The sequence below is a fragment of the Marmota flaviventris genome, chromosome 2, assembly GCF_047511675.1.
Source record: "Marmota flaviventris isolate mMarFla1 chromosome 2, mMarFla1.hap1, whole genome shotgun sequence".
Taxonomy (NCBI): Eukaryota; Metazoa; Chordata; class Mammalia; order Rodentia; family Sciuridae; genus Marmota; species Marmota flaviventris.
The window spans coordinates 179,864,970-179,888,703 of NC_092499.1; the positions used below are offsets into that span (position 1 = coordinate 179,864,970).

Consider the following 23,734-nt stretch of genomic DNA (forward strand, 5'->3'; position numbering starts at 1 on the left):
TTGTGAAATAAATTCTACATCCTGTTTAGTTTCTTTCTGTGCCTCCTATTTTGTATGATTTTCCTTTTTTTTTTGGTACCAGGGATTAAACTCAGGGGTACTCAACTACTGTGTCATATCCCCAGCCCTATTTTGTATTTTATTAGAGATAGGATCTAACTGAGTTGTTTAGTTCTTGCCATTGCTGAGGCTGGCTTTGAACTAGTGATCCTCCTGCCTCAGCCTCCCAAGCTGCTGGGATTACAGGTGTGTACCACCACACCTGGCTTCCATTATGTTTTGCTGAACGATGAGTTCCATGAAGGTAGGAACCATGTCTGTCTTGTTAACAATGTTTTCTCAGTGCCTGCTTATAGGATCTAAGTAATTTTGAGGTGAATGAGTAAACTTGTGTTGTATTTTCTCAAGGTGGGACATATGGCTCCATATTGGACAACATGTGAAATCACAGGATAAACATATTTTCTTGAAGTGTTAGTGTATTCATGATTTTTGGAGTTAGATTAGTTTAAATATTATAACTGATAATTTAAAAGTTTGCTCTTAACACTAATTATATTATGAAATGGATGATAAATTAGCATGGATTTTTGAGGTAAAATGAGAAGACATCAAATTAGGATTGTAGCAGGCCCTTTGACTTCTACCCTAGAGGGTTGAGTGGTACCATGTCAACTTTTTTTAAGAGCAGCTGGACATCTAATTATATATTTATTTATTTTTTGGTATCAGGCGTTGAACCCAGGGACGCTTAACCACTGGGCCACATCCCTAGCCCTCATTATTTTTTATTTTGAGACAGGGCCTTACTAAGTTGCTGAGCCTGGCTTTGACTTTGTGATCCTCCTGCCTCAGCTTCTCAAGTTGCTGGGATTACAGACATGTGTCTCTGTACCCAGCACTGGGAATCTAACTTTTTAAAAAGCAAGATTTGATTTTGAATATTGGCAATGAACTTTAAAGTCTTTAAGCAAATCAGTGTTGATCAGATAAGATCCATCCTTGGGTCTGAACATCTGTTTTTTTTGCCTGTGAAATAAATACAAGTCTGGGCAGGAACTAGACTTTAGTTGGGGTGGTAGTGGCAGGAATGGCTGCCGTTCTGAGTCTGGCTCCTTCTTGACTTCAAATAGGCCTTCGCTCAGAGTAGAAAGAATGAAGCTAAGATACTTGGTACGGTAGACAAATTCCCATATTAAGCATTCCCCTCTGGGAAGCAGCTTCTGTAGTCTCACATGCTGTCTCAGACCTTATTTATTCCTACCTTATTTTGTACACGAAACTAAGGTCTAGAGAGTGAACTGGAGCTTTCTTCTGGGACCTTAAGCAGCACTATAAGACCTGAGCAGGTTGAACAGGACCCATTTCAAACTCCAGATCTTTGATGCTCCTGTCTCCCACATTGTTTAAAAAAAAATTTTTTTTTTAGTTGTAGTTGGACACAATATCTTTATTTATTTATTTTTATGTAGTGCTAAGGATCGAACCCAGGGCTTTGCATGTGCTAGGCGAGTGCTCTACTGCTAAGCCACAACCCCAGCCTCCTTTCTCACACATTCTTTTTTTTTTTTTTTTGAGAGAGAGAGAGAGAGAATTAATATTTTTTTTTTTTAGTTTTCGGCAGACACAACATCTTTCTTTGTATGTTGTGCTGAGGGCTGAACCCGGGCCGCACGCATGCCAGGCGAGTGCGCTACCGCTTGAGCCACATCCCCAGCCCTCTCACACATTCTTTAAGGCATAGGGCAGAAGACTTTCTGGCACACTTTGGGGATAAGTGGTAAAGCTGGGCTGACACTACTTATATGGTCTTGTTACCTTGGGGAGGAGGGTTAAGGTGGTAGTTGGTAACTTGCTTAGCCTTTCCTTGGTGCAAAGGGTTTGTTTTCTGACACTATTGACTTTTTTCCCCCTTTTGTTGTTTTTGTTGTTTTACTTAGAAAGGTGTAGAAAACAGCTCAGCAACAAGGAGCCCCAGTGCTGACAACAATCTGTCTCCTTGTGTCTTTCTTGCCTCTTCTGTTTCTTTTCTTCATGTCTTTACTTTTTGAGCCCTACTGCCTTTCCTTCTTCATCCTTTTCCTCTCCTACTCTCTCACTGTTGCCCTTCTTGCTGAGAAATTTCTTCTAATGCCACTGCAATAGGCAGAGTGTGGGATTAGAGTTATTTTCTGTGTTTATGAGGGTTCTGTGTAAAGTAGGGTAATTAAATAGGGGAGATTGAGACTTCTTGAAACTGTCTTCTTTTCTACCTGCTTTCCCAGGTTGAAAAGGATAACATCTAAACTCTGGCCTTGACTGCAAGGCTCTTAGAGTCTGGTACCACCTCTCTTTGCTGCCTATGTCAATGGTGTGGTGCTTACCAACCATAGTTTCCCTGTATTTCTGCTCTTGGAGAAAATTCCTTGGATGTGACAGCCTCTGTCATGACTTTGTTTTGACTTTTTCCTCTAAGCCCTCTCATCTCAATGCCCCCTTCACTTGACAAACTTATGTTCATCTTTTTATCCTAACTCCAGGCATCTTCTCTGATGCTTTCCCTGATCACTGCACAAGCAGAATTAATTTTAATCCTTTGTGTACTTTGTTTGATCTTCTATAGTTGCTCTTTAGTGCTGTATCATCCTTGAACTCTTTTCAGTAATGAGATTGAGATCTTATAGGGCAAGGGTCCATGTGTTGGTTATATCTGTTTCCTTTGTGTCTTTATAGTAGGCCTGGCACAATAGTGCTTGTAGAATGAATGATAGAAATGTATGTGTACTGATAACCCATGGTATAAAGCTGAATGTTAAGTGCTATAGATAAAATACAACAAAGTGCTTTTAGAGTGACTGGAGTTCTTGAGAGATAACTTTTGTTTGTTTTGTTTTGTTTTTATGGTACTGGTGATTGAACTTTACCATTGAGCTATTTCCCAGCCCTTTTAAAAATATTCTATTTTGAGACAGGGTCTTGGCCAGCTTCACACTTGGGATCCTGTTGCCTTATCCTCCCAAGTAATTGTTTTCGTACATGGCAAGAGATAACTTTTCGGGGGGGTGGGGTGGGGGGTTACTGGTGATTGAACTCAGGGGCACTTGACCACTGAGCCATATCCCCATCCCGATTTTGTATTTTATTTAGAGACAGGGTTTCACGAGTTACTTAGCACCTCGCTTTTGCTGAGGCTGGTTTTGAACTTGCAATCCTCCTGTCTCAGCCTCCCAAGCTGCTGGGATTACAGGTGTACACCACCAAGCCTGGCGAGATAACTTTTAACTGGGAGAAGTTTTGGAAGCTTCTGGAGGCTCATAGCATTTTATATGTCTTTGAAGTTTCTGAGGTTCAGCTGGCAGAGATGTGGGAAGTAATTCCAGAGGGAGGGCATTGTTGAAATAAAACCAGTGAGGAAGTAGAGAGGTCAGGCCGTACTAATCTATGCATCCTCTCATCCACAATTCCTGCTACAGCGTGTGCTAAATATCCCTACACTAGCATAAGGGAAATCCTCTCTTTACTCTTGTCATTTCTATCTTTTTTCTTCCTTTTCCCTACTTTTTATAACTCTATTTCTTGCTCTTTATTTTTGTTTTTTTCCTAACTCTTTCTTTCATCTTCCCAATTCTTTTTTTTTTTTTTTAAATACTTTATTGTTTACCTTCTTTCTTTTTCTTATCCTCTTCCTAGGAAATCCAGGCCTATGGGTAGGGATGTGAATCAACCATACAATATTTTACTACAAATAACACCTCCCCTTGTGAAACTGAGAAGTAATTGTGGCATAATTGCTTCTCCTGTGTCTCTCATGTTTTATTGGCATTGACTTTTTTTTAACTTCCCATGATGCTGAGGATGTCGTTATTTTATTTTTTAGTAGTTGTCAAAATGTCAGTTTTAATGAGAAATTTCTGCAGACAGGCCTGCCCTTGAGTGGTACAAGCCTTCAGGCAAAGCAAGGACTGGATGAGTCAGAAATGCTCCTAGATTCTCTGTTTGCTCTTTTCTCACACATACAGGTATATAGGCCATACAGATACATATACATATATCTCTTTCAGGCTTATATTCCTGAGAGAGAGAGAGAGAGAGAGAGAGAGAGAGAGAGAGAGAGAGACTCTGACTGACTCACACTCCCACACTCATACTCTTGAGGCACTGATGAATATGTGTCTTCTCTTCCATATACATGCATACTATCTCTTTTACATTTTCAAGTGATCTATATTCCCCTTCCATATATACACATATTTACCTCCTTATACCCCAATCACTGTCTTCTACCCAGATACCTGGAGTTGTCTGTCTATAAAAGCCTGCAAGCCTATCTCAGACACCACACTGTTCACATCCCCTTACATATATAATACAAATCCTTCCCTCTACACACGCCTACACATGCACTGACACCCCTGCCCATGCCCTAGATACCACTCGCTTCATACAATAGCTTCTCCCAGATACTGCTTCCATCCAGATGCTACACTATCCTCTACCTTAAGTTCATCTGTCTTTGTAACAGACATGTATAACAGATAAGTTTCAAACTAGTTTTGCTTGAATTCCCTTTAATATATTTTCCTTACTTTTTTATAGACTTATACATATATGATGTTAGGTACATAGCCAAGCTGGTGAACTGTTAGGCAGTCTGAACCATTTATGACAAATCCTTTGGTCTTGCGTCACTACAATGTCAGGGAGAGGGAGGGTTGGATCATACAATAGTGGGTTGCTTCTAAATGGCATTCTTATGACCTATCGTGAATTTGAACCTAGGTCCAAACCAGGTGCATTGATTTCAGAGTTCATTTCTGTTGGAAGATGATCACATACTTAGCAAAAGAGAGTCAGAGTCACTGAATGTGTTCCAAACAGTGTCTTTGGGATGTAATCTACAAACAAATATTTTTAACACATTTCCTATGTCCTTCTGTTGTGTAACTAGGTTGGGAAATACTTATCTAGAGGAAAGAATTAGAAGAAGATCTGCATTATTTTTCTCTAACACCTTGGACAAGTATCTTTTCTGGACCTCAGCTTTCTCAACTGTAATATAACAAAGCCCATGCTCATAAAGGACCCTTTTAGTTCTAAGATTTCATGCTGTTTTATGAAGAGTTTAGTCTGGGATGTTTTTCTACATCACTGGGGAGTCTGATATCTACCTCACAGGGCAGGGCATTTCAGGGCATTTGGACAGAGGCCAGCAGAGGCAGTCTGGGCCCTGACCTTCTGTCAGAGCATTGACATATCTCCTAATTAGAAATGGATCAATATGGGCCTATAGCCAGGCCTGGGGAACCTGGGAGGAGACCTGAGGAATGCTCATAGCTGGGGAGAGTCTGATTACCATGAAATGGGTCTGGGTTACACTTGTCAACACAACAGTTTTGCTGGTATAGCCCTCTTCTGGGAACAGCAGGCAGGGCTGCTCTGAGCAAGTGGGGGAAATGGTTAGCTTGAATTCCCTTTAATATATTCTCCTTACTTTTTTATAGACTTATACATATATGATGTTAGGTATATAGTATAAGCCCCTTCCTCATGGAACAGTCACTAACTTAATGCCTACTAAGCATTAAATACTGAGTTAAGCCCCTTTGTATGTTTATTTGGAGTAGGTGGGAAAAGGAAAGTGAAGCTGAGAGAAATCAAAGTGAAATGACTTGGCTTCCCAGTGTTACATAGCATATTCTCTATGGTATTATATTATAACATTTGCGACACTAGTTCTAACTGATGAATGGTTTTGTGCCAGGACTCTCCCTTACCTTCCTTTAGACTGAAGTGGAGGTCAGGCCCTCTCCCTGGAGCCCTGCAAAGACTGGAGGAAATCTTTAAAACCAGTGGTGAGAGAGGTGCTAGGAGTAGGGAGGGAAAGATTCTCTGTTTGCTTTTGCTTTCTCATCTCCTTTCCAAGGTCCCTAAGGAATGAGCAGGCTCTAATGGGAGAGATCAATCATCATTTGGAATCAGTGGGAGGGCTTTCTCCTATGTGGAGTGCAGAATCAGTTTTCTGAACTGGTCCTGTGCAAGGAGGGGGAAGGGACTCATGATGGTATTTTTAGGTATTGGAGAACCTGAATACTTAATATGCCCAGAGGCTAGTGTAGCCAGACCAAATTCCTCCTATAGTTGATGAACAAATATTTTCTGAGCATCTTGTATGTGTCAGGGCTTGTGCTAGTGCTAAGGATTCCTAGATGATCTCATAATCTAACATCAAAGTTAAGACAAGGATACAAACCACAGTATGTGTGCCTTAATAGAAGTGTGTACAAGGGACTCTGGGATTAGAGCACTGAAGGAGAAGTAAGAGTTAAGGCAGGGACAGATATCCCAGACCAGGGAATAGCACAAACAAAAGCATGAAACCTTAGAACTATCACTAACATGTAGCAAATTGAAATGACTGCCTGAGTCCTTGCCCTTTGCCAGATTTCAGACTGTAGTAGTAGCCATTGGATGGTAGTAATGCAGAAGCAGCAGGTAGGAAGGAGGAGGTAGATTTATTAGCAGATGTCATTTGAAACAGAATTCTGTGGGGAAGAGGAGAGGAAAGAACAGCAGACCTCTGTCCTCTGGGCCAAGCTGCAGAAGTGTGATGGGTTCTTGGTAGTGTTTTGAAAGTTGTTCTGGCCCGGGCAGATGGGTTGGTGTCTCTGTTTGTTTCACACAGCGTGCCCCTTCTTTGCCCGACACCCCCCCCAAAAAAAATTAATGGAATTTGTTCAAAATACTCCTGAAATGAAATTACATTTTTAACTCTAATTACCCTAATTAAAATTTGACATCCGTAATCTTGGAATGGCAGATATGCTAAATACCCCACGTTTGTGACAAGCTTGCTTACCCAGATGGAATGTTGTTCTGTTCTGGGCTTAGGAGAAAAATTCTTTTGTTTGATTGTTTTTGTTTTCCCCATGAGCCTCTTAGTCTTTGGTCCCATAGATTCACAAAGCTAGGATAGCTGTATTTATGGGCTAAAGATTTACCCAGGACCCCTAATCTCTAAAAAGTTCTCTTTATACCAGAGGTGATACTCCGATTCTTAGCACATACCTCTGAGTTTTCTATTGAGATTAGGCTCCAGCTTTCCCTTCAGTGAAAGTCCCTGCCTTGGGGAATCAAGGATCTGCATTTGTTATAAGACTGTCCTGCTGGTCTAGGGCTAACTCTATATCTATGGTTAGTTTACAGCTAGTGTTAAGAGTGGGACAAGGAGGTCTGAAAATAACCCTATTCTCTTAATATATATTCAGTCCTTTAACTCAGTATAGGCTAGAAAGAACCATCTTGAGAGATAACTGATGTTGGCCCTTCTTGCTTTCCTGACTAGTCTTGATGGGTTGGATTCTTCCTTATGGAACAGAGCTCATATTCTAGCCTTGAGGAACCTGATAGGGTGGGAGGTGGAGTCAAGCCTGTTGACGTGAACTGAAGATCTGTTGATGCCGTGAATCATCTCATGCATCTCCTAGAACCAAAGATACTATGTTCTAGTAATACACTCTCAGGCTAGAAGCCTCTTTAAATTGTCAGACACACTGGCTGCTGTGTTAGGTACTGCAAGGAATACAGTTGAATAAGACAAAGTCCCTGCTTCTGAGAAACTTTTAGAATTGTGGGGAGTCGGGAGGCAGGTAAGTGAGGGACAAATTATGTAAGGCAGAACAAACTTTATTCAGTGGATGGAAAGCTTGAGTGCCTACTGTGTATCAGGTACTGAAAATAGTATGTAAATGTATCAGACATAGTACCTACTTTCAAGGGCTTACGTTAGGACAGGCAGGCATGTGAAAGTTCGCTGTAACAAGAACATATGGAGGATGTGTTAGATAAAGTTTTACCTGGGAACCAATCTTGGTGTCCATCTACAGATGAATGGATAAAGACAATGTGTATGTACACAGTGGATTTTTATTTGGCCATGAATAAAAATGAAATTATGACATTTGTAGGAATATGGATGGATCTAGAGACCGTCATGTTAAGTGAAATAAGTCAAACTCAGAAGGTTGTATGGTTTTCTCATGTGGAAGCTAGAGGAAAAACGAAGGTGGGGGTGAATTTCAAAAAAATCAAAGGGAGGGGCTGGGGATATAGCTCAGTTGGTAGAGTGTTTGCCTTGCATGCACAATGCCCTGGGTTCAATCCCCAGCATCACCAAAAACAAACAAACAAAAAAAGGGAGAGATCAGTAGAGAAAAGGGACCTAGTGGTGAGAGGCAGGGAGGGAAGGAGGAAGTGCTGGGGAGTTATTGACCAACTCATATTGTTATATTGTATGCATGTACAAATATGTAATTACAAATCCCATCATTACATACAACTATAATGCACCAGTAAAAAAAGTGGGGGGAGAAAGTTTTACCTGGGGAGGAGGGGGATCAGGAAGAGTGAAGAAGGATACCTCCTGGGGTGGTGCAGGTCTTTGTCAAAGTCCACAGGTTTTGGCATTGGGCTTGTTCTTGAATGGGGGATATTGGCAGAGGTTGGAGAAGATCATTACAGGTGTTAGGGAACAGCATGGCCAAAGGTAGGAACTACTAGGTGATAGCTTAGTGTGGTTTGAGTATAATATGCAGGGAAGGGATATGGTAGAGGATGAGGTACAATTTAAACTTTATCCTGCAGGCAAGAGGGATCTATTGAGGGTGCAGAGTTGTGGTACATTGTATATAGTGGATTGTCAGATGTGATTGGAGACAGTAGATTAGTTAGAACAGATGTCAGCAAACTATGGGTCATGAACTGAAGGTAGCCCACTACCTTTTTGTAGTTTTTACTGGTATACAACTATAGACCCAAGGAACTTATTTGTTCATCCAGGGTTGCTTTGGCACTGCAGTGGTAAAGTTTACTACAGAGCCTACTGTAGCACACCAAGCCTAAACTACTATCTGGCCCTATACAAAAAAGTTTGTTGTAGTGGGGAGCTACTGTATGCCTCTTCTACCAAATCACTGAGTCCCTGTACCACACTCCCTTTTTTCCTATAGCATTGTACATTTGCCATGTAGGATGGAACAAAGCATTAGGTGGTAAGACCACAGTGGTGAATTCCAACGGTATTTTTGCCTTTGGCTTACTGTGTGATTTCAATTAATTCATTTTGTATCTCTGGCCCTTGTAGGGCCTCTCACATGAACTTGGGCCCATTTGTAGAATGAAGCACCTGTTTTTTGTGCCCTTTAGACAGACATGTAAACATGTAAGGATGACTTTGGCTGCTTTTTGGAATTTTTTTCACTAAGTCCTCAATTTTAGAGCATAGCCTTTTCCCTTTTATTTTCCCCCAAAGCTCCCCACTACTTTCATTCTAAGATATTACTGTATGTCTACACATTTGCTTGAAATTCACTGCCATTCACTGTGAAGAGAATAATCATGATTATCTCTAGTTGTTTTTATTGTCAGGGGTCTAGGTACTTGCAGTCGATCTGATTACTAGAAAGGAATAGACCCTGGGAGCCACGTCCTGCTGACCTTAGTTTCAACAAAGCATGACATTTCCAGGATGGGCAGTCTGGTTCAATATAGGCAAACACTTGGCCCTGGGCATCCAACATCCTTAGAAGAAGGACCAGATACTGATTTAGGCAGTTTACAAACTTTCAATCCCGCCCCCCTTTTGTCCTCATAACCCTGAAAGTGATTTTTTTTTTTTTTTTTTTGGGTACTTGGGATTGAACTCGGGGGCACTTGACCACCGAGTCACATCCCCAATCTTATTTTGTATTTAGAGACAGGATCTTATTGAGTTGCTTAGCGCCTTGGTTTTTGCTGAGGCTGGCTTTGAACTTGCGATCCTCTTGTGTCAGCCTCCCGAGCTGCTGAGATTATAGGCGTGCGGCATCTCACCCAGCTTAGAGTGATTTTATCACCATTTCATACACATGAGAACTTTCAAAGTATTATTATTATTTTTAATATTTATTTTTTAGTTGTAATTGGACACAATACCTTTATTTCACTTATTTATTTCTATGTGGTGCTGAGGATAGAACCCAGGGTCTTGCATGTGCAAGACGAGCACTCTATCGCTCTTCCGCTGAGCCACAATCTCAGCCCCTCAGAGAATTATTAAAGTAAACAGTGACTGTTAGTGCCTGGCTCATTGAGGATACAAGGGAACAACTAAATATTTCTGGCTTCTGGGAAGGAAGAACTAACGAAGTTGGCCTGTTGTAAAAAGAGACAGACATGTAAACAGAGTGATCCAAGTACTAATGTTACCCAGGTTGGATGACTAAGTCAGGGCTCAACTACAGGTGTTTTGCATGCTGTTTCTACCATACCATGCTGCCTTCCTTGCAGGAGGGTGGAAGTCCTGACTGGCAGGCAATCTCTGGAGAATGACTGTTGGTAGAGAAGCATGGCCTTGGAGTAGTCCTAGGAGGGGTCAGAAATCTTAGGCAGCTGACCAAGGATAGGGCCTCTCACATGGACCTGGGCCCATTTGTAGAATGAAGCACCTGTTTTTTGTTCCCTCTAGAAGGCGAAGTCTGGTGGTCAGCACTGACCATATGCTAGAGTACCACAAGAGCCCCAGTCAGTCTGGGAGATGGCAAGGAGGAAGGGTTGGCTTATATATGGGTAGGGGATGGGATTTAAGGCTAAGACTGTTTAAAATTTTTTCCACCTGGAGTCATAATTAGTCTGAAAACAATTTGAGTTGCTGAATCCCACTGAAATGGTAGAGTTGGGGTAGTCATTGAGAGGCAAGGCAAGAGACTATAGGAGCCTATCTTCAGGTTGAAAAAACAAAACTTGTTAAATTTTATAAATTATTCCAACTTAAAAACTTAAACCATTTTTTTCTCAGCACAGCATGTGCAAATGCTGGCTCCTTTTGCTAGAGATCATATCTTCCTTTTTCTTTGACCATAGTTAGGCAGGACATGGCTAGCTCTCATTTTAATGTCTTTCAGTCTCCCTGCTTCATCTTGGGCCCTTGTCTGAATCCCCTGAGAGTGCTGGGTTCAATTTTTTTTTAAATCTATATACTGAGGGGAATAGCGGTCTGAGGTCCTAGTGGTCTGTACTCCAGAGTACCTTTATCCACCAGACCTGAAGTTCGTTCCTAAGGATAAATCCAGACCTCATTCTTGTGCACGTAGTCTTTATGTAACTGAGCTCTCACCTAAAAATCAGATTTTTTTTTTTTGCGGGGGGGTGGGCACAGTAGTACACTGTGATTTTAATTTTGGGGATAAGATTGGAATCATATCTTACACCCTGGCCTTCCACCTCAGACCTGGTTTCTTGGGCGGAGTCTGCATCTGCAGAGTTTTGTCATTGCTTTTAAATACCTGTTCAGAAGTTGATATGTGAACTTGAAACTTGCAATGCCAGACTGCACATTGAGAATAACTTCAAAGTCATTCTATATTGTAGGGTGATTTGGGAAGTACCCTGGTTGGGAGTAAGGAGATTGGTTTTGGTCCTTGCCATTGACTTCCCTCTGTGACTTGAAAGATCTCCCTGCCCTGTGACTTGAAAGATCTCCCTGCCCTAGTCTAACTCCCTTTCTATAAATTGTAGGAACTTTTCAGCTCTAGCCTCATCAGGGACAGAATGCTATCTTCTAACACAGTTTCAGTTGCACAGAGCACTGTCTGGTTTCAGCTTTGGTGTGTTGGTTACTGATTATAAAGCTTTAGATTCTCCCTTCCAGCTCAAGAGGGGGATGGGGAACCATCCAACTGTCTCATTAGTATGGAGAAAAGAAAACAGTAATTACTTGTGCCTCCCTTGATAATTCCTGCAGGGTTGGTTCTTCTAGAGAAGGAGGAGGGGAAAACTGGAGATAGCTTTAGCTAAGGAAGGAGAAATGCTGTTAGTGCTCAGAATTTGCAGAGGGAAGAATGATTGTCTTAACACATCTGTTGTATTCTCTGGACGTTCCTCCAGGCAGCCTGGAGACTGTCTGGATTGAGTTTCATCTATTTATGGCATGCATTATGTTCTCGTATGTGGACATGAGTTGGGGCTCAAGAGTTTTAACATCTCCTGTCATTAAGAAACCAGCTGCCCTTTTGGGTCTCCTTTTATGATATGCTGGGCATCCTGACACCTGTCTTTGTTGGGGAGTAGGGTAGCGTTTTACTGAGCCATTTTGTGACCTGGCTGCATTTTTATTATGTTGTAAGGTCATGTTTTTAACCCCCACGACAACACAGCCAGTTGGTATATTACTCTAGACTCAAAAGTCAAGGTCAGGTGTCCTTATGAGTGGGAGGAGTCTGGTAGAATGGCAAGATCAGAGGGTTTGGTCAATTCTGGGAAAAGAAGGCCTCATAGAAGGGTTGAGGCAGTTTTGAGACTTAAGAGGTTAGGACACTTGGTATAGTACTAGCAAATTGAGTGGCAAGCTTGGTTGGGACAAGCAAGGACTGTTTGCTCTGTGTCATTCTTTTACTCCTTGCATCTGGGCAGTTGTGAGCCCGCAGAGCTGATTATAGCAGAAATGTCTGTGGTGAGCCCCTGCCTGTGGGAGCCTGGAGCTGTTAGGTTATGATGATCTCCAGCGATTGTTCACCCTTGCCTTGGTTACCACCACAAGGGCTAGAAAACATAGCTTCCCCTTTCCTTCCCCTCCCTGAGGAAGATGCCACTCCAGGAACACCTCTTTCATCCAGTCTTTCTGCAGGCCCTAGAATGGCAAGGGTTCTGTAGGGACATACTGGGTTTTTTTGTTTTTGTTTTTTTAATCTTCATTTTCTTTTCTTTTTTAAACAAAGTTTTATAAATGTAGATGATATATTTTTTTTTCTGTCAAAGTCTTTCCTCTTCTCTCCCCTGAAGTGCTCCCTTTTTCTAGTCCCTGACCTTTTGCTTGATTCCCTACCCTTTGAAGTATTAAGTCCTCCTGTCTTCCCATAATTTTCTCTTTTTGTTCACTTCTTGGCTTTCTTCCTCTAACCTCCAACTATAGATTCCTGTTTCCTTGTATTCTTGTAGAACCTGTTCCTATTATTTTTTTAGATGGAATGCTTGAATATAATAACCTAGCCATGGGAGAAGCATTTGTCTTTAGACTAAGTTGGCATTTATCTGGGCATAGTAGAGTGCTTCCCAGAAATGTGGACAGAGCGCATACCTAGGACACAGTATTTGCTCATGCTTGGAAAGTTGTCCATATTGGTGTATAAGGTGTTTTGATCAGGTATTTTGGTTCAGAATAGGCCTACTTGTAACATTTCTTTAGGTTGTAGTAAAAGCCTCTGTAAGCTCTCAATAAGAGAGACCTTAGGAGGTCTCCTAAGGAGGACCTGATTTATCAATCCCTATCTGTTGGTGTACTTGGATTTCGTCCCTGCCCATCTTTGTTCCAGGCATGCAAAACCAAGTAAAAATGAGAGAATTTGATCTAACACTTTGTCATTGGCACCTATTTTGATATGCAAGGAGGTCTTTGGGAATAAGAAAGTGCAAGATATATAGGGAAAGGACACTTGAAATTGTAAGATATAGGGAAAGGACACTTTGGAGCAGATCTGGGTGCCAGTCATTTCTACTTTCTAGTTATGTAGTTTTTAGACAAGGTATTTCTATTTCTCTGAGGCTTGGTTTCCTCTTCTGTAAGATGGGGATAATTTTTGTGGCACTAAAAGGTCATTAGGAATAAATGAGAATAATTAAGGCTTTGGGCACAAGGCATTATACATAGGTAATAGAAGCAAATTACATTTTTCTCCCTTAGAACTTTTTTATTGCTTTGTATTTATCCTTTTGTATTATTTGAATGGAATAACAGTATTTATCATTGAGTACTTATTGCTGGGCTCTGATATAGGGCTTTCCCACAGTATATCATTTTTTACTTGGTAACACATTTCTGAAGCAGAAACCTTTTAAATCAAATGTAGGGAACTGAGGCATGGAAATAAGTGTATTGCCTAAGGTTACAAAGCCAGTGAAGCAGAGCTGGTATTCAAACCCAGATGTCTCTTAATCTAGAGCATAGGCTCTTTACCACTAAGTTGATTATTTTTACCTTTCTGTCACTTTTCCCTGAATAATCTGTGACTTCTACTGGTTCTTAATTTCTGTCTGCTTATACCTATCGGGATTGTGTGCATATAGTTTTTGGACTTTTTCTAGTCTTGAGGGTGCCTAATTTTGATGGTGGTATAGACAGTGAGTCTTTCTGCCCTAGTGTTTCCTGATTCTTTTCACTCAGAAGATTCTTTTAACTGAAAAGGTTATTATAGAGGTCATTCTCGTCTTCCTTCATTACCGCTTCATATCTTGCCATAGATGTCAACAGTTAACTTGTTCTTGTAAGTCATCTTTGGTCCTTCAGAAGAGCAAATATGATCACCCTAATTTTACAGATCTGATAACTAGGGTCCAAGAAGGTGAAATTATTTGTTCAGTCACAGTGAATTAGAAAAAGAATTGGAGCTAGATTGTAGGGTTTCTGATTCTCAGCCCAGTATCCTCTTGACTAATTTAGGCAGAAGAGATACCTGTATATAAGGTGAAGATCAGGCCTAAAAAGAATTGAACTGGCTGGGCGCAGTGGCTTGGAAGATTGAGGCAGGAGGATTGCGAGTTCAAAACCAGCCTCAGCAACAGTGAGGAGCTAAGCAACTCAGTGAGACCCTTTCTCTAAATAAAATACAAAATAGGGCTGAGGATGTGGCTTAGTGGTGGAGTGCCCCTGAGTTCAATTCCCTATAAATGCCCCCCCCCCCCCCCCCAAAAAAAAAAAGAGAGATTTAGGTCTAGGCCCAGGACCTAGACAGTTCTGAAGGGACTTTGCCAGTTTACTTGTATACTTTTGAAGAACTAATCAGAAAGAAACACCTTTCTTTCCCAAAGAAAGTATTTATCACATGGAACTGTGGGGAAGCCTCCAGATCACGTCAGTATCTGCGTATCCTTAAGAAAAGATAGACTCCCAGGTCTTACTAGTCTGAGATAAACTTGGTAAAGAAGGAAGCAGTGGACTATAGAGGAAGAACTTTCTGGTCTTTTGACTTCTGTCTTCAGCCTAAACCACATTGTGGTTGGCTGGGACAGTTAGTGAGGATTGGGGATGGGAATCCTGGGAAGCTTAAGTGTTTCACTTTACCTCTTGCTGACAGATTTGATCTGGGATTTAGATAGGCAAGTTTCCTTCATTTAAAATTTATAAAAAGGAATTTTCTACTACTACTCTAAAAACAATCTAAAAACAGAACAAAACCTTGATTTTGGAACCAGAAAGTAAAGGAAACCTTTTTCAAACTCGAGGCCTCAGACATTTCAATCCTGCCCAACATTTTCTTTCATTTTGTCTCTTTCCTTACCTTCTTTCCTTTCACCACTTTTTTCTTCCTCTCTTTTTTTCTACTCCTGCCCAACTTCCCTTATCTTTTTCTCTCCTCACTTTCCCCCTTACTCTTGAAAATAAGAAAAGGATACCTCCAATCAATAGACTGTTAGGTACTTGAGATTGGTGTTGATTCTGAGGCTGACAGAACATGGAAGTTGAGATTTTGGACCTTTCTTTTAGTCTTCAGAACAAAAGTTGATGGGGCAGGGTTTATCCAAACATATGTTCCTCAAACAAAAGGCTATGTCAGGTGCTTGAGCTGTTACATTTAATAAGACCCTAATCCTGCCATAAGAAAAGTCTTGCAGAGAATACATAGTGAAAGGCACCCCCTTCCCTAAGACAAGTAATTTGAATTTTGAGGTAGAAGGAACTTAAGAGTTTTATTTGGTCCTACTTTCATGTTGCTCTGTAATGAAGTAAGGTGGACCTATATAAAGTAAGAGAAAACACATAGGCTTTGGAAAAGCCTCAGTTTACATCCTAGCTCTGCAACTTTCTGGCTGTTTGATTGCGAATGACACACTTACTTAACCTCACCTATCTTAAGTTACTTTGGCTGTAAAATGGGTGTGTTATAAGATATTATGAGGATTAATAGTTTAACTTCTAGTCCAGTGCCTGGACATAGTAGTGTCTTTCCCTGTTCTAAGACCTTGTTTAAATCTTCACTTCTGTGAAACTTCAGAGACCTGGTCAGACTGATTTCTTTATCCACTTTCAAATATATGAAGTTCTTTCAATTTTAGATCCTGCCTAATATTCTTAGCAGTCATTTGTGGGGGTTTGATACACTGGAACTGCAAGATGCCTAAGGATGAGGACTATTCACAATCATCTTTGCATTCTCCATAAGCCCTAACTCAGAACCACGTATATATAGTAAGGCCATACAGTGGTGAGAAAATATTCAGAATAACTTTATAGCTTTGCAGACTTTGAAAATTAAGAAGGATTTGAATACGTACAAATGAACAACAGCATGGACAAAAGTATGGGAGCTGGAATGCTCACTAGAGGTTAAGGCAGATGATGACCAGATCATGGCATACCTTAGAGAGCAAGGTTGAGGTGATAGGGAACCTTGACTTTTTTTTTTTTTTTTTTTGAGCAGGGGAGTGGCATTAGGACCATTTCACAGTGTGGATGCAGTGGATTGGAGTAGGATGGGAGATTACTATGATAATCTGTCCTTGTAATGCTAGTAATTTTTGAGAAATATTCCAATAGTGGAGGAGATAATGTGATCCTTTTTTTTTTTTTTTTTTTTGGTGGTGGTAGGGATTGACCGCAGGGCCTCACGTGTGCCACATACAAGGGAAGTGCCTTACCTCTCAGTTATACCACCAGCCCTGCTGATTCGATCCTTAATCAAGAGGAAGTTGAAGGCTGATGGGGATGTGGCTTAGTGGTATAGTGCTTGCCTGGCATGCATGAGGCCTTGGGTTTGATACCCACTGAGCACTTGATAGGTAGGTAGATAGGTAAGAAGAAAAAGAAGTTAACATAGTAGGGAATAAAGGAAAAGACGTGAATATACAGCCCTTAGAGGGAAAACCAAAATAAAACACAAGGACTTGGCAGTTGTGGAAAAGGGAAAGGTGGGATTGACAGTAAGAACATTTGGAGTCCTAAGAATGTAGAGAAGGGGTTGGAGTTATGGCTCAGTGGTAGAGCACTTGCCTGGCATGTGTGAGGCCCTGGGTTTGATCCTCAGCACCGCATATAAATAAATAAAAGATCCATTTACAACTAAAAAACAAAACAAAACCTGAGGAAATGGTTATACCACTTGCTAAACCTTGGAGGCTGGGAAATAGAAGATGAGTTCACCTTGTTGACATGTGGAGTTGGAGGTGCTGCTGCTAGTTCAGTCCGTGCGCCCACCTGCCCTCCTTTGACCTGGGCCTATAGATATCTTTCAGGTCTTTGTTTTTGCCGTTTTGTTCCAGATGTGGAGTCCCCCCTAACCATATCTCTATTTATATCTTGAAACAATTCTCACTCCTTCACTGAAACAAGATAGTGCATATAAGGTGCTTAGCTTAGAACCTAATCTATTTCCAAGTGTGAGGTAAATGATAGTGGCTATTCTAAATGGCTCTTTTCATTGTGGTTTGGTCCTCACAGAAGCTACAGATTATAGACTAGAGAAGTCTTTGGAACCACCTGGCTCAAAGACTAAAGAGTCCTTTAACTTGTATTCCATAAAAACACAAGTTAAAGGACTCTTTAGTCTTTATACTGGACTGCAAGTAAATGGAGAAGATATCAGGCTAGCTTGTAAATGGGTAGGGAGCTCTGAGCCATATCACCTAGAGCCTAGAGAACATGTTTTCTGCCACCTTCTGTTTTTTTTTTTTTGTGGTACTGGGGATTGAACTTGGTGGCACTCAACATCTGAGCTGCATTCCCAGCCCCATTTTGTATTTTATTTAGAAACATTCTTACTGAGTTGCTTAGCACCTAATTTTTGCTGAGGCTGGCTTTGAACTCATGATCCTCCTATCTCAGCCTCCCAAACCGCTGGGATTACAGGCGTGTGCCACCATGCCCAGCCCCTGACTATTTTATGTGAAATAGAATTCTACTCTTTCTCCTTGTTATTTCTTTTCTTCCTTACCCTGCTTTGATTTTTTTTTTTTTTTTTTTTTAAATAGCACTTAGCACTGTCTGGAAAAAAAAAAAGTGCAAAATGTATGAGGGTAGGAACTTCGAATGCCCATACTATCCTAAGTTAATGTCTATTCTGAACAGGACCCCTAATGGACTTCTCTCTCTGTTATAGGTGAGGACTGTTCCCAGAGGCAGTTGCTGCTAACCCTGTAACCCAAAGGAGGAAATAACTGGCTAAGTCCAGCCTCAATACTGGTGAGTGAGAGTTCTTGGTCAGACTCTGGGCAAGCTAGGGCTAAGATATAGGCTAACAAGTTTGGGGATTATTTTTACCCTTAGTACAGATAACTTACAGGTGATTACTTTCCTACGCCATGACTAAAAGATTGGATATTGGGATAGGTAGCCTCCTGGTCTGGGAGTAGTGTTGAGATAACTTTCTTGGAGCTGCAATGAGAATGTCTGGTATCATTTTTATTTACTATTAGTAAGGCAAAGCAGGCTTACTTCTTTCTTGCTTCTGCCAGCTGCTTTCTGCTGGGGGGTATCCTGGGACCTGGCAGTTTTGCCTGTATTCCCATAAGTTCTTTCAATATGACCTCCACAACTCTGAGGCTTTCTTGACTTCAGTCTCTGCCATGGCCTACCTAGACCCTAGGTTAGCCTTAGGAAATCCTATAATTCTCTTAGTCCTGAAAAGTGTGATAGTAGTGGTGGTAATTGAGTTATATAGTAAGGCTATATGAATGGGAAGTCAGGAAAGAAAAAGGAGGACCACAGATAGTGAAGGGAAGGAAATCAACATACTAAGAACTTATTTTGTTAGATTTCCTTTAATCTATTTAGACAATTCCATTTTAAAGATAAGGAAATTGAGGCTTAGGAAGCTGAAAAATTTTTCAGGCTTTATGCCTGACACCCCATAAAGCTGATTGTAGTACCTAGTTCAGTCTAAATATAAATAATACCCTTGTTTTTCCTGATTTGATGGCTTTTCCTGCACTGCTAATCTTTCTAGTATCCTGGTTTTTCTTAGAAAATTCAAGAAGACAGACCTCTTTAAGGATTCTATATTTGAGAGATTCAGAAGGGCAGTCAGGAATTAGTGATCCCTTCTGAGCAACAGTTTTATGTAGGCAGAAACCCAGCTAAATAGGACTGGAAGGAGAAGAAAATGTCCAACACATGGATCCCATAAACATTTGACTGACACAAATTGGGGACTTGGAGAGTTGGGTTGAAGTTGGAAAACCTGGGTTTTTATCTATTTCAGTGTGTGCCCTTCGACAACTTTTATTTCCCTATTTGTAAAATTGGAATGCCTGCCTTCCCCCCAACCTTTGTGTGTTTGACAACCATGCGGGGATGTTGTAGAGAAGCTAATGAGAAATGCCACATTGTGAACCATAAAGCAGCATGAAAGAAACAAGAAAGAAGAAAATGAGAAGAAAGCATTATAACTATCTGTAGCATCTCAGCCCCTGACTTGTTTGCCACTCTACTACTCGCCAAAGTAAAAGGGAAGGTTTTCCTTTGGGAATTTCTGTTGTAAAACATCTCCCATTCCTTCTCTTCCTTCCTTTCTCCTGTTGACCCTTCCCACAGCAGCTCAGTTTTTCCATAAGGAAAAGGATTCCAGAGCACAGATGACAAAGCCAGATAGCATTCACAGCTGCAGTTTACAGCATGCAGGTTGCAGAATGTGGCTTTAAATGCACTTATGCCCTGGCTGCAAGGCCATAGATATTTAAGCAGTTTTCAAGAGTCTATCCTAGTGTAAGTCTGTTCTCACGGAATGGTTTTTCTGAAGAAGTTGCCTTGTTTCCTTAGTGTCATCTCAGGAGAAAGCTATTCCTATTTTGATCAGATTTCTTGCCCCCTTCCCTTCCTTACCCAAATTATAGTGAAAAAGGCGTTTATACTGTAGTTGCATATCTTATTGAAAGCCATAGTCATTCCAGTTTCCTGTCATCTTGCTTTTTCCCTAATGGACATTTTGTTTTTCCCTCTCTCTGCCTGGGGGGCCATGGAGGAGTCTCATCCGCACCTGGTGCTCTTGGATTTCACATAGCCAACTCCAACCTTTTCTTCATACTATGAGTTTCCAAGCTCTTGTCGACACCTCTTTTTATCTTGGTAGTCTAAACTCCTACAGTTTCTGGCCTTTCCATGGCCTGGGTAGATCATATTTTTCCTGAAACAGTTTGACTACTATTTTAAAATATGAATGGTTTCAAGGTGAGTGTGGTGGCACATAATTCCAGCTATTTGGGAGGCTGAGGCAGGAGGATTGCAACTTGGAGGTCAGCCATTTAGTGAGATCCTCAGCAACTTAGTGAGACACTGTCTCAAAATAAAAAGAAAAGGACTAGAGATGTCTCTCAGTGGTAAAGCACCCCTGGATTCAATTCCCAGTACAAAAAGTTTCTATATAAATAAATGTATAATGTAGAGTTATCCTTATAATGGCTTATTCAGCTAACAGCCTCATTTTTCCAGAACCTAAATAAAAAACAAGAGGGAAGCAAAGGGTTGTCATCATTAAGCCGGTGCTAACTCTTGTTTTTATGTGTTGTTAATAATAAATTTAGCATTCTGGTTTCTAACCCCCAATATGATTAAAAGCAACATATTAAAAAAGGGAGAGGAGGTACTATATTAATAGCTGCTGGAGGTGATACCTGAAAGCTGTTAGTAATGGGAGGGGTGAAATAAAATGATAAGAAAGAGAAGTTAAAACAGGAGACTGGAGGGCAGTAGTCCTACAAACATCTATGTGCATCAGTAAGATAGGGGTGGAGCTATATAATTTCTACCATTGTTTTAAATTCTTTTTTGAAGGCCAGAATTTTCAGAAAATGTTGCATTAATTAATTATAGCATCTATTATATTATCAGTAATATAATGAATACTGTACATGAATTTCATTTTCATAGCAACTTAGGAGGTAGGTGGTGATATTCTTGCTTTATAAATGACTGAGACTTAGGGACCTGTAGGCAGAAGAGCTACGCTTAGAACCCAAAAGAATTTAGCTCCAGAGAACTAAGTTTTTAATGTTATCCTATATTAGCTCTTTTTTTATGACCTAAAAACCCTGTCCTTCTCAACCTTGGAGAGTTGGGTTGAAGTTGGAAAACCTGGGCTTATATCTATTTCAGTGTGTGCCCTTCAACAACAATTTCCTTTCGTGGGCCAGGAGTTTCCAAACCTTTTCTCGTCATTTTCCAATATAAATTTTTCTTTTTGAAGGTACTTGTTCATGATTAATTTACTGAGTATTTGTTGAACTTCTACTATGAACCAGGTTCCATTTTAAGTATTTGAGATGTACCAGTGAATAAAATAGTTTTCTCTTGTGGGGGGTGGGGGAAGTATGCAGTCTTTCATCATTGGGTTTTTTTTGTGGATGGCTTTTATCAGGCTAAGAAAGTTCCCTTGTATTTCTAATTCATGGAGTTTATATTCTAGTGGAAGAAAGTATATAAATGAAGCTGGGTGTAATGGCGCATGCCTGTAATCCCAGTGATTAGAGAGGCTGAGGCAGGAGGATTATGAGTTCAAACCCAGTCTCAGCAAAAGTCAGGCACTAAGCAACTCAGTGAGACCCTGTGTCTAAATAAAATATAAAAAAGGACTGGGGGGGGGGGGGTTATAGCTCAGTGGTAGAGCGCTTGCCTAGCATGTGTGAGGCACTGAGTTTGATCCTCAGTACCATATAAAAATAAATGAATGAATTAAATCTACAACTAAAAAAAATATTTAAAACAACAACAAAAACTTAAAAAAAAAAAAAAAAAAGTGTGGTGGGAGGGCTGGGGATGTGGTTCAGTGGTCGAGTGCCCCTGAGTTCAATCCCTGTTACTGGGGAAAAAAAACAAAAGAAGAAGAAGAAAAAAGAAGTGTGAAGAATGAATAAATGTGAAGAAAAATAAAGCAGGATAAGGAAATAGTGAGCAGCTTGATTATCAAAGAAGGCCTCCCTGAGGAAAGATCTACCCAGGAATTTGCTGGAACTGTAGTAGTGATCTATATGTGTATCTTGGGAAATAACATTCTGGCTGTTTGGAGTTCAGGAAGTTCAGAGATCCTGAAATAGGAGCATGCTTATTGTATTTTAGGAGTAAAAGGAAACCAGTGAGAGGAGAGTAAGTGAGCAAGGGGGAGAGTGGAATATCGAAAAGAAGTCACAAGGGTAGACAGGGCAAATCATGTAGTGCTTTATCCTGAGTGAAGTAAGAAGCCATTGGAGAATTTTGAGTAGAGAAGTGATATAATCAGACATCCATTTTTTTAAAAAAAAAATCTGCTTATTAGTGACATAATGATACATCTTTTTTTTTTTTTTTTTTTTTTAAGTCTGCCTGATTGCACCAACTGGTACCTCTAGTCCTCAATCTGATATAATGTTGAATAGAAGTGGTCAGAAGAGACAACCTTACCTTGTTTCTAGTTCAGGGGGTAAGGGGAGAATTGAGTCTTTCATCATTAAAATTGTGTGTGTGTGTGTGTGTGTGTGTGTGCGCGCGTGCGCGTGTGCGTGCGTGCGAGAGAACGAACACGCCTTATACCAGGCTAAGAGAGTTTTATAATGGATAGGTATTTTTTGCAGATTCTGTGTTTTTGTTCTACTAACATGGTATATAAATTTTATTTTTAGTTATTAAACCAACTTTGCATTCCTAGAATTTGGTTGTAGCATATAATTGATTTTAAATTTTAAAAATGAATTAAATTCTTTTAAAATTTGCTGAGGGACACTGATCTGTAGTATCTTCCCTCCTCCCTCTCTGCCCCCTTCTCCCCAATTACTGGGGATTGACCCCCAGCTCTTTTTATTTATTTTGAGACAAACTCTTACTAAGTTTCCCAGGATGGACTTGAACTTGTTGGTTCTGCTTCAGCTTCTTGAGTTAGCTGGGATTGCAGGCATGTACCACCAGGTCAGGCTTGGTCCATAGTATTTTGTATCTTTGTCTGGTTTCAGTATCAGGGTAATAGTGACCTCATAGAATGAATTACAGTGTTTCCTCCTGAGTTTGTAATGGCTTGTTATTATTTCTTCTTGAAATATTTGATAGAATTCACCATGCAGCCATGTGGGCCTGGGCTTTTTTTTGGGGGGAGGGGGGATTTTAAAATTACTAATTAAGTTTTTCCCCCCCTTATAATAGATCAACTTAGATTTCCTGTTTTGTTTTTAGTCACTTTGGATAATTTTTGTCTTTCTAGGAATTTGTCCACTTCATCTAAGTTGTTTGATTTGTTGGTTTAAAATTATTCATAGTATTTCCTTATAATTTACTTAACTTATATAAGATCAGTGGTAATATTCCCCTTTTCATTTCTGGTTTTGGTAATTTGTGTTTTCTTTCTTAATTAGCTTAGTTACAGGTTTGTTAGTTTTGTTGATATTTTCAAAGAACCAATTTTTGGTTTCATTGTTCCATCTATTTCCTCTTTGTTATTTTCTAACTTCTTTTTTTTTAAAAAAATTATTTTTTAGTTGTAGGTGAACATAATACCTTTATTTGTATGTGGTACCAAGGATCGAACACAGTGCCTCATGAATGCTAGGTGAGTGCTATACCACTGAGACCCAGCCCCAGCCCCTAACTTCTGCTTGTTTTGGGTTTAATTTGCTTTTCTTTCTCTGGTTAAGGGTTAGGCTATTGATTTCTGAGGCCCTGTGCAGCCCAAATCAAATTCTTCTTCAGACTTGACTAGGCCCGTTGGCTGTCAGATTGCTCCCTCTAATGTAGTAGTAGCCTCTGGAGCCTCAAAGAGGGTCTACTTCAGAAATAACA

General features: G+C 40.4%; 1 protein-coding gene and 1 non-coding gene across 7 annotated transcripts in view; both read left to right on the forward strand.

Moving 5' to 3' along the window:
• Raly (RALY heterogeneous nuclear ribonucleoprotein) overlaps positions 1–23,734 on the forward strand; it is a 78,573-nt gene that overhangs the window by 14,365 nt on the left and 40,474 nt on the right. For 4 of the 6 annotated variants that reach the window (XM_027945216.3, XM_071608851.1, XM_027945214.2 and 1 more), the window contains exon 2: positions 18,099–18,181. The exons of 1 other annotated variant lie outside the window; for it this stretch is intronic. The gene's annotated coding sequence lies outside the window, so the exon portion shown is untranslated. Of the gene's footprint in view, positions 1–18,098; positions 18,182–23,433; positions 23,505–23,734 lie in introns of all 6 variants that reach the window. One more of the 6 variants, XM_071608852.1, reaches the window with a different exon arrangement.
• Trnaa-ugc (transfer RNA alanine (anticodon UGC)) lies at positions 8,079–8,151 on the forward strand. Its single transcript has one exon. It is a non-coding gene; the product is annotated as a tRNA-Ala (tRNA).